Raw genomic sequence first — 12,639 nt, forward strand, 5'->3', positions numbered from 1 at the left:
CCATGGACTGTAGCCTGCAAGGTTCCTCTGTTCATGGGATTCTCCAGGCAAGAATAATGGAGTGGGTTGCCATTTCCTTCTCCAGGGTCTCCTATGGCTACATTTTTTAAAAATAATAAGCCTAAAATAAACTTTATACTGAAGAGGATTATTTTATGGTAGCGAATTCTTCTCTTCTACAATTTCCTGAAACACATTAAAAGTAAGCTTTTGAAATTAAGATTCAGTGTCATTTAGTATTTTGATTCATATGAACCAAAAATAGGAAAATTCTGTCTTTCATTCCATTTCAAGTTTACAATTTGGTTACTGTGGTAATGGATTTCCTTAGCAGTTTGGTTTTATTCATCATCACATTGAGTCCTAAAACACGAGCCTTCTTTGCATTGTGTAACAATGTATTCAATCACTTTAAAAAATCAACTTATCAAAATTAATATCACTATCTTCAAAATACTGTAATGGACTTGAAACTGTATTCCTCTGATTGGAACTTGAACCCACAGTCTTAATTAGAATTACTCAGGACACAACCAAGCCACAGTTGGGAGGAAGAAGGATTTGTTGCTACGTGCAAGAAATAAGAACCCTGTGAATCTTTCTCAGAGCAATATCTCCTTGCACAACATAATTGAGGAAATTTTAAGCTAAGAGTATTTGCATATTCATGAAGAGGATTGAGCAGAGGAGAATTCACCATTGACTTGGGGGAAAGATTTACCAAGTCCAAGATTTAGTTAATTGAAGTCATAGGATCAGCAGTAGCATCTCATCTTCTACCTGGGTAGGGCCCTCAGTCCTGCAGAGCTCAAAGACTAATAGATTGTTAGGTATATTCCTTGGGGAGGAAGTAAGACTCTTTTATTGCTGAACTATTGTTTCTCAACTGTTTTTCCTTTGTTACTGCATTCCCTTACTTTTCTTATAATCACTGATTACTGAGTCCTGTTCAAGGTTAAGCATTATGGCCAGACATAGAACACAAAATGACTTAGGCCAAAATGGTTTCTCTTATGTCAAGAAAGCCATTCTTGGTTCTCTTTCTCTGGGGATCCCTAATTTATCTACTTATAAAATCAGATATTAGGATTAATTAAGCTTATCCTAAAGTTAGTGTCTTATTTGTGTTTTTGAATTCACCTTATTCAGGTCCCTAACTCAGTTCTTTTTCTTCTTTCACAACTTTGGTGCCCAAAAGAAAAAAAAAAAAAAAGCTACATATATATATATATATATATATAATAGAGAGGGCAAAAACTTCCCTCTGTCTTTCTGGATTATTCTGACTGGTTTAAGAATTTAATTGATAAGAGAAAAAGTAACAGGAGAAAATCAAACAAAAGTTTAACAAGCTTATACATGGAAGAGACCCAGGAAAACTTAGTAACTTTTCAAAATTGCTGGAAGTCTCACCAGAAATTCTATCTTCAGCTAAAGACAAAAGAGGATGTTGAAGTGGGGGTGAAGGGTTGGGATTTCAAAGGGGAGGAAGGTAGTTGGTCTGGAGGTGGAAAAGCAAATGTTTGGTAAACAAATGTTTGCTGGGCCTAAGAGAGGCAGTGTGATACAGAGTGGGACTCTGATCTCTATGCCCTGACAAGTGTTCCCCACCACACCTAGCCCACAATCTTTGTGGGTATCTCTGGTGATAGCACTCTTCCTGGGCCAGGCCCTTTCTCTAAATTCCTTAGACAGGTAAGTGGGAGGAAACAAGAAAAACTCCCTGAATCTTCTGTTCATTTAAATTAATCTTTGTGCCAAAAAGGACATTTTGGGATGGCAAAGCTTGCTTTCCTACAAAAGTATAAGGTGATAACACTCTGGTATGGAGTCTCATCCATGTTACTTTTGATTTGTCCCAAAGTTAGCATCTGGCACAGGTAATTTGGATATCTATGAGCTAGAACAGAGACTGGAAACTGTGGACCATGGTTCAAATTTATCCCATTGTCTATTTGTGTATAGCCCTTGAGCTAAGAATACCCTCTTTAAGTGGTTGGAAAAAAGATCAAAAAAAGGATATTTCTTTACATATAAAAAGTGTATTAAAACTTCAATGTCTGTAAAGGAAGATATATATCTCGAAATGCAGTCAGGCTCATTTGTTTATGTGGCTTACTTACACCATTGGAGCGGAATAGTTACAACTGCCCTGTTATTCACAAAGCCTGAAACATTTACTACCTATCACTTTATGGATAAATGTTGCCAATTACTAATGTGGAATATGGGCTTCCACAGTTTTTCACTACTGGAAATAATTTTGCACTTTGAAAAATGTAGGATATACCAGTATATTCAATCTCAAATAACTAAAAAAAAAGAGAGAGAGAGGAATTATATACTGTAGTACATGTAAATGTTCAGATATCAAAGGCTTAAGAAATATCTGTAGGGGGATGCTTAAAGTTAAGGAAAAAAATTAATTCAAAGGAGAAACTATGATTATTTAATTTTATCAGCAGAGTACTTTAGTCATTTCACTGAACATATGTATTTTGAAGATGTATCATTTCAGAAATTTTGAACCTGAGCTCTTGATATTGATCTTCAACCAATTTCCTCATTTTGCTCCAATAATGGTCAAGAAAAGATCCCCAGTTCATTTCATCTGCCAACTCTATTGCACCTAAGCCTGACAGAGCAATTATACTGTGTGTTAATCCACATCCTCTTTGAATCAGTGTATGGTTAGTATGAGAGAAATATAACCAAAATGAAATGAAAGCTAGATATTAATTTATCAAATCTAAAAGAGGTCCATTGAGATAACATTTGAGGTGATCTTTGAAGAATGGAAAGTGTTTTTTTAGGTGGAAATAGAAATCGGAGTAATATTTTAGATGGAAGGTATATCTTGAACGGAAACCCATTGATGGGAGGGTATGGCATGTATTTTTAAAAAATATTAGTATTTCTAAGTGATTAAAACAAACAGTGCATGTATAATAATTAGGAAATATAGAATGGAATTATAACGTGAACTGTTTTGAGTGTAAAAATACTTTGGCTAAGCAGTAGACAGCCACTCAAATTTTTAGGAAGTATAGGTATATGATCAGACCTGCGCTATTGAATTACAATCTCTAAAGTGTTATATGTACAACCAGGACTTGGAAATCACAACCCATTGGGATATTAAAAATATATACTAGCACTTCTTCTGTTTGCTTTTAATCTGCAGTATTAAAATAGTAAGCTTGGTTGTATAAGGTTTGGTATATTACTTACTATATGGGTTGATCAGGCACTGGAATTTAGCCTGTGTGTCATGTGGTCCTATGTCATACTTGATTAGTAAAGCATTCTCAGGGAAGTATGATTTCAAAGCAGCAGTGATGGCAGTGTACCCCTCATTCCTTCTACCTTTCAGTTCACTGTTACTTATTGATATTTATGTCTACATGGTTAGTGCATTCATGGATTATATCATCCAGTTTTAACTAAGCTTAAATCTGAAAAATGGATGAATATTTTAAAAGATAGTTGAAGATCATTTTAATGTTGCAGACACAGCAATCAACAAAAAAGGGCAGTTATGCCACAAATTTAATTATAAAGTGTTGGTCACCAACACAATGAGGTCAAATAATTGTGACCTTAACTTTGTAAAAGGTGGCCAAAATCAAATTATTAGGAGGACAATTTGGTGTATACAAAAATATCCACTATTACTAGTGGTATAATTTATAATGATGCTTAGCTGGCAATTAAAATATTAAATATTTAAAAAATTTTAGAATACTATTTTATTTTTATCTCATACTTAAATTATGTTTCATCATGTGAAAAATTTATTAATACAGTAGTTCAAGATACAGTGTTATAAATAAATATGATATATATGTATATGTTATATACATATATAATATACTGTTGACTTCCTATTTGATCTCTATATGTAGTATATATTATACATATATATTAAGGACTGTCCTCACAAGTGTTTTACTGGTAAGTATGAGTAGTTAAAAATGTTTTATATGTAGTAAGCTCGTAATCTAAAATGAGAGCAGTTGGTAGTTTCACTTTTCCTGATATGAATTGGGTTTGTGGAAATTATGAAAGGAAAGGAAACACCCTTTCCTGGAGATATGATGTGATAACATAGGTGAGATGGAAATTGGATAGCTTGAAGGATGAGTTCCTGATGCTTTGATATGATTACAGTTGGTATCAAGTAGGGAAGAGAAGCTGAATGGAACACAGTGAAGTTCCTTTTTATCATTATTTTTTAACTAACAGAGAATGATTCAAAAATTAGTTTTCTTGTTTTCACTGATGAATATCTTCAGTAGAATCCAGCATTCTAAGTGATTCCTGTGAAGTGAAAGCTAACAAAGAAATTAATTGACCTATATTTTCAGTAATGATCTCCACATAAAGTATAGACAGAACAGATGTTTTCTGTTTTAAGTTGCATGTGTCTTTTATTTCTCAGTTGTCATGCTGTAATGAGCATTAGTTTAGCAAATGTTTAATACTGAGAAACATAATACACACTTTTGGAGGTTGTCACTTCATGTTACTTCATATTATAAGACTTCAGCTCTGAACAGAATTTTGAAAACTTGCAAGTTGTGAAAGTTAGAATAGCTCTAAAAGTAATCTATCCTTTTACTCATGTTTTTTAATTAATATGTAGCTGAATCCATTGTTGAGCCATATTTTACATAACTGGAGTAGTTTAAAGTTTAAACAAAAGGCTTACCTATAAACTTTAATTACTTTACTTCTGTTAGCTCTGTGCATGTTTGGGTACTGCTTCATATGCATGCACGTAATATCATTTTCATGTCTGACTGTATAAGCTCTGGTGCAGCATTTTAGTGTAAAAGTTCTATTTCTAAAATGTCTGAACAAGATGGAGAAGTGCCTTTATCAGCAAGAAAAAAGTGATAATAATTATGTGGCAATGATATAGACCATCGGTGTAATTTTTATATGCTACTGATTGAAATCACAGGACACTCATTGACCTTTCAGTTCTTTTCCATTGCGAAGTCCTTTTGAGCCTGTGAAAACAGTAATTTATGTTGATATCCTATTTGATCTACTTGCAAAGAAACTTAGAATCAAATAAATGACCCCATTTTATTAACTGAAAAATATTGGTGGCATGTGTACTTCTATACTCAGCCTTATGCTTTCCTGAATATATTTTATCTTCATTTTTTTAACCTGAATATATTTGCCATATTTATTATGGTAATCATTTCAAGTCAGTTCTTCAAGTATTGTATATAAATGCATTAATACATTCAAATATGGGCTTCCCTGGTGGCTCAGATAGTCAAGAATCTGCCTGCAGTGCAGGAGACCTGAGTTTGATCTTTAAGTCAAGAAGATCCCTTAGAGAAGGGAATGGCTAGCCATTCCAGTATTCTTACCTAGAGAATTCCATGGACAGAGGAACCTGGCAGGCTACAGCCCATGGGGTGGCAAAGAGTTGGACATGACTGAGGATTATCTCACTCACTCACTCAAATATACCAAAATATACAAGTGATTCTTAGAATATATCTTGCATATTATATAATTTTGTCAATTATACTGTGCAGATACTAATATTTTTATAGAAAATACACAGGCAATGGATTTAATCCACATTTTAAAATTTTTAAAAAAGCATTATAGGTATATAAATTCAAGATGGCAAGATGGTAAACAATGTGGAACTCATCTCCTTCCACAAATCCATCAGAAATAAGCCTACACATGGAACAAGTCCTACAGAACACCTTCTGACACTAGCAGAATACTGCAGGCATCTGAAAGGACAAGAAAGATCCCCATGTAACCAGTAGGATACATTAAAAAAAGAAAGAAGAAGAAAAATAAGATGTGGATGGGACCTGCACATCCCTCCTGGGAGGGAGCTAAAAATCAGGGTTTTCTCACACCCTGGGAAGATCCTCTGACTGGTGGGAGAGGTCAGCAAAGTCAGAAAGGAGCTTCTCAGAGGAGAGCACAGCCACCTTTCTGATAGGCAAAACAGAGAGACCTCAACCTAAGACATGCTTCCTCTGCTATGAACAGGCTGGGTACTTAAACATAGGGCTTAGAAAACAGATCCAGGGAGAGGTCTGCTATTGGCTGTGTGGAGACAACTTGAAGGATCTGGAGTGTGGAAGCCCCTCTCATTATCCAATGCAGGCTTTGGTACCCCAACACCAGTCACGCCTCTGATTAAGGAAATGAGCAGCCAGTGTATACTCCTGGAAGAGACTGCTGGCATCCACATTAAAGGCAACCCTCACACCAAAAAATGTTAAACCCAGACAGGCTACACAGGGACACTGTCACATAAAGATAGCCTTCTGAGACCATGGTCATAATTGTTTCTCTTAAACTCATAGAGAAAAATAAATAAATAAAAGTAAAATGAAGAAGCAGAAGAAACACTCCCAATTAAAAGATCAAGAGAATTTTCTTCAAAGAACAATAAAAAGGATACCTTTAGTCTAACCGACACTGAATTCAAAAAGGAGACAGAATACTGAAGGAGTTAAAAAAACAAAACAAAACTATATTTCTACAGAAATGCAGATTACTGTAACAAGGAATAAAAACTATGCTGCTGCTGCTGCTGCTGCTGCTAAGTCGCTTCAGTCGTGTCCGACTCCATGCAACCCCATAGATGGCAGCCCCCCAGGCTCCCCTGCCACTGGGATCCTCCAGGCAAGATAAGGAGGAACAAATAAAAATGAGAAAATACGTTTACTGAGATGAAAACTGAGCTAAAGATAAATAGAAACATGAACACACACATACACACACACACAAAAATGATTTAAAAATAAAGAGACTCAGTAACCTATAAGACAATATCAAGCAGTCTAAGATAGGTATGTTTGGCATCTCACAGAGATAGAGCCAAGAATATAGGCAGAAAGTGTCTAAAAAATAACAACAACAACAAAAACATGAAAGTTAAAAGTAAAGAAAAAATTGTAAAAACACTGTAGAGGGAAAAATAATATATGAATCAAGAGATATTCTATGGTCATGGATTGGAAGATTCAATTTATCAAGCGGTAACTTCTAAAATTACTCTACAGACTCAATGTAAATTTTGGTCAAAATCCCATTTAAAAAATTGATATGTAGATTCTAAAATTAATATGTAAGTGCAAAGAACCTAGAATAGTTAAAATAATGCTGATAAACAGGAGCACATGTTTGGATTATATGAGAACTCTCTCTTTGACTGCCTCAATTTTGCTATGAACCAAAAACTGCTCAAAAAATAAAGTCCTTTTTAAAAACAAACAAAACAACAGAAACAAAGAAATATAAAAACAAAACAAAAAGACTTATGTGCTGAGAACTACAAAACAGTAATAAAAAGAATTGAAGATGATTCAATTAAATGGAAAGATAGCCCATGTACTGGATTAGAATTAATATTGTTAAAATGGATATACCATCTGAAACAATCTACAGATTTAATAAGATCTCTATCAGATTACCCATGACATTTTTCATGGAACCAGAATAAATAATTCTAAAATGTATATAATCAATATAAAGCCAGAATCACCACAAAAGTAATTTTACAGAAAAATAACAAAGCAGGAGTCATAACCCTGTCTGATTTCAGACAATACCACAAAGCTACAGTAATCAAACCAGCATGGGATTGACACAGAAACAGACATATGGATCAATGGAGCAAGATAGAGAACTGGGAAATAAACCCACATATCTATGGACAATTACTCTTTCACAAAGGAGGTAAAGTTGGAGAGCCTCATTAAATCTGTGACATTAGAACACTTCCTCACACCATACAAAAGAATAAACTCAAAATGGCTTGAAGACTTAAATACAAGACATGACATCATAAAAATACTAGGAGAGATCATAGGCAAAACTTTCTTTGACATAAATCACATTAATATTTCTTCAGTCAGGCTTCTGAGTCAATAGAAGTAAAATAAAAAATAAACAAGTTATGACCAACCTAGATAGCATATTGAAAGCAGAGACATTACATTGCCTACAAAGGTCCATCTAGTCAAGGCGATGGTTTTTCCAGTGGTCATGTATGGATGTGAGAATTGGACTGTGAAGAAAGGTGAATGCCAAAGAATTGATGCTTTTGAACTGTGGTGTTGAAGAAAACTCTTGAGAATCCCTTGGACTGCAAGGAGATCCGAGTCCATTCTAAAGGAGATCAACCCTGGGTGTTCTTTGGAAGGAATGATGCTAAAGCTGAAACTCCAGTACTTTGGCCACCTCATGGGAAGAGTTGACTCATTGGAAAAGACTCTAATGCTGAGTGGGATTGGGGGCAGGAGGAGAAGGGGACGACAGAGGATGAGATGGCTGGATGGCATCACCGACTGGATGGAAGTGAGTTTGGGTTAACTCCGGGAGATGGTGATGGACAGGGAGGCCTGGCATGCTGCGATTCATGGGGTCGCCAAGAGTTGGACACGACTGAGCAACTGAACTGAACTGAATCAAACTTATGAGCTTCTGTAGGGCAAAAGAAACCATAAAGAAAATGAAAAAGCCTACTGACAGGGAGAAAATATTTGCAAATATGCAAACAGCTCACACAACTCAGTAATTAAAAAAAAAATTTTTTTTTAATGGGCAGAAGTCCTATTTAGACATTTCTCCAAAGAAGACACATATATGGCTGATAGGCATATGAAAAGATGCTCATCATTGCTAATTATAAGAGAAATGCAAATCAAAACTACAATGAGGTACACCTCACACCAATAGAATAACTATCATTAAAAAGTATACAAATAATAAATGTTGAAGAGGGTATGGAGAAAAGGGGATCATCTTACACTGTTAGTGGAAGTATAAAGTGGTGCAGCCCTTATGGAAAACAGTATGGAGGTTCCTCAAAAAATTACAGAGAGTTATTGTATAACCTAGAAATCCCACTCCTGGGCATATACTCAATATGGGCAAAACTAAATATGAAAAGATACATGCATCCCTTTGTTCATAGCAGTGATGTTTAGAATAGCCTAGACATAGAAACCACATAAATGTTCATTGACAGAAGAAAGTGTAAAGAGGATGTGTTATACACACACACACACACACACACACACACTCTCTCTCTCTCTCTCTCATGGAATATTATTCAGCCATCAAAGGAATAAAATTATGCCATTTGCAGCAACATGGATGGACCCAGAGATGATCATACTAAGCAAAGTAAGTCAGAAAGACAAAAGCCATATAATTTTACTTTTATGTGGAATATAAAATATGACACAAACAAATTTATCCATGAAACAGAAACAGATTCATACAGAGAACACACTTGTGATTGCCGTTGTGGAGGGAAAGTGAGAAAAAGGACTGGAATCTTTGGATTAGCATGCAAACTAGTAGGTATAGGATGGATAAACAAATGGTTCTATTCTAGAGAACAGGGAACTATATTCAAAATCCTGTGATAAACTAGAATGGAAAGAATATGTAGAAGTATTGTTCTTTATATTAGAGAACAGGTAGCTAGTCTACTCAGTGGTATGTTGATGTATTCCTTTGTGTTCATTTGTGTGCATGCTTGTGTATGTGTAAATGTGAGAACTTAAAGTTACCTTCAATTCTGAGGGCACCATTCTTCCAGATGTTTAAGATATTCTTACTGAACTTTCACAGTTTTCTCACCCACATGTAATTCTTTAGCACTTTTAAAAATCAACTTACATTTATCTTTTCCAAAGTGTCAACTTTGTTTTCATAATACAACAATTTAATTTTCACATTAAAGTTTTATTGTTTTAAATAATCATTAATTGAAATTTGTAATTATAATAACCCGTAAAGCTGCGTAGATAACTCTTAAGAAATACAGAATTGAATCTTGGTAAGAAATCAACTCAACTGGTGAAAGCAGATGTGAGAGGGATTATTAGAGAAAAGCTGTGATGATTGAGCTACTGTAGGGTATCAGCAGGTGAATTTTCAGTGTGTTTTTGACTGAATTTAGTTGGAGACTGCAATTTTAAAATAAAATGCCAAGATCCACTGTGTATCAAGATTCACCTTATTGAGAAATTTGCCCTGCAATTTACTCCATTTTACCTTACAAATTGAAATTGGAAAATGTCATCGATTAGGTGTAAAGTGTAAAAACTAGGAGAACAAAGCAGGTTACTGACTTAAATTACATTTAGGAGAAAGAAGTCTACCCTCTTCTATTAACCTCAGTATTTGAAAATATTTATCTAGTAGGTTTTTTAATAAGAAATTATTGAAACCACTTATTTTTAATTATGGAAAATTTAAAATAAAATGACTAATTGTCTTTAAGAATTTGAAAGTTAAATGACAATCAGTACCTTAATCTGCAATAAAATATGTATTTTATTCTTTACTAACACAGTCTTAAAATCCTACCTCATACATTTTAAAATCTCTTAGTTTATTTATTTTAGCTCATTTGTCTTTCAGTTGAGCATTGTTCTTTAGCTATTTGAAACATTTATATGTTGAATTTCTTTTTCTTTGCCTTGTGCAGTTTATAATCTAAACATTGCATCAATTGATGATCTCTATTAAGAGAAGTCAGTAGAAACCCATTATTAACCTATAAATCCATTTATGAACTTAAGCAACATAATTTAAACTGAACAATAATTTGACAATGGTAGAGATAGCAAAGCCATTAACTAATCACATTGATGTGCATACTGTCATGTGAAGGAGTCACAGATACACACTGCAAAAGTCAGGCAAGATTCATTGGGAGAAATCTACAAAGAGAAATAAGAGTGCACATATCATGTTAACACTATTTATTTAGTTTAATCTTGGTGTAGTTGGCACCTCTGCCAGTAGAGAGGGGCCTTGCCCATGTTATTATGCTTTACCTATTTATAGATTGGGGACAATTGAAATCTGTTGATCAGAAAAGAGACAACTTCTGGAACCCAGTAGCTGGCATCAGCCTGTCCTGTGGAGGTAATTCAGACCTTCCTAGCTAGTTCTTTGTTAAGACACCAGGAGCGGAAAGGAGATTAACCTATTTTCTAATCTAGTCAGTCCACATAGAGATTCTTCATGGTATTCAGGTATCGTCTTTTCAAGTCTGGAAACTATCTCCTATGTTCTAGGCTGTCAAATAGTCATTCCTGGGTAATTTCATATCTTTTACTGAGAGGGAAATGTGGTATTATTACTCCCAATGCTGTAACTACTTAACTTGGAGTATTCTTTAAACTGACAGTGCCACATCCTAACTTTTTTTTTTTTTTTTTTTTGAGAAGGAAATAGCAACCCACTCCAGTATTCTTGCCTGGAGAATCCCATGGACAAAGGAGCCTGGTGGACTACAGTCTATGGGGTCGCAAAGAGTCAGACACAACTGAGCGACTAACACACACATATACACACACACACACATCCCAACTACCTATGATATGCTGTCCTTCAGAAGTCGCTCTCTACAGTCAATCCCATTGATTATAGCCTGTCAGGCTCCTCTGTCCATGGAATTCTCCAGGCAAGAATACTGGAGTGGGTCTTCCCAACCCAGGGATTGAACCCAGGTCTCCTGCATTACAGGAAGATTCTTTACCATCTGGGTCACCAGGGAATCCCAAGAATACTGGAAAGGTTAGCCTATCCCTTCTCTAGGGGATCTTCCTGACCCAGAAATAGACCCGGGGTCTCCTCCATTGCAGGTAGATCAGCTGAGCTACCAAGGAAGATGAAGTATAAAAATGAAGAGCTGTGCTAGTCTGTATCTGTGACATCCCCACTTGACAACTCACATGTAATTACATTCCACTTGCATTTTCTCCTTGTCTCACTTCCTTGGAAAATAGTAATTAACATAATTTAAAATAAAAATTTAAGCAAAATCACAATATTATAAAAGCACTTTAAGTAACTAAATTGTTTAATTTATTGTAAATTTTATTTTAAACCTTCCCAATTATCATCTTTATTGACAATATAAACAGGACTTAATGCTGAGTTGTTATTAATTCTTAATGCTTCTTATGTTGTTTAATACATTGTATAATTTGGCACTGAATGTTTTAGTAGAACTAAGCTTTGACATCTTCCACCATCATTCATACAAAGCGAATGTTTTTAATCAACGCCCTTTTACCTCCCACCCCTGACCTACATTTCATTTTAGAAGGTATATAACAGTTTACCTAAAATATTGTTTAATATTTTAGTATATTTATAAATGAGATTTCACTTTTAGAAACTATAGTAAAAATTTCCCCCAGGATTAAAAAAAGTGCATAGTTATAAAATATAGCTGGAAGTAATTTCTCCACAAATTTTCAGTTATAGACTTGTTCTTTTCATCAAATGGCATCTACCTACTCTAGATGAAGTTGAATATTTAGAATAAGAGTATATTCTTTTAGAAAAAAGTATATCTTTGTGAAATTATAGGTCACTTAAATCTTCAGAAGAGTTTTTACCAACACCATGCTTGGGCATTAGCTTTCCTGGGACTTTCTCCTTGAGTTAAGCAGGCATTTCTTAAGGTTTAGTTTATTAAGACCAGCTGCAGAGACATTACTTTGCCAACAAAGGTCCATCTAGTCAAGGCTATGATTTTTCCAGTGGTCGTGTATGGTTGTGAGAGCTGGACTGTGAAGAAAGCTGAGCACCAAAGAATTGATGCTT

The sequence above is a fragment of the Capricornis sumatraensis genome, chromosome 9 (assembly GCF_032405125.1).
Source record: "Capricornis sumatraensis isolate serow.1 chromosome 9, serow.2, whole genome shotgun sequence".
In the NCBI taxonomy this organism is placed as follows: Eukaryota; Metazoa; Chordata; class Mammalia; order Artiodactyla; family Bovidae; genus Capricornis; species Capricornis sumatraensis.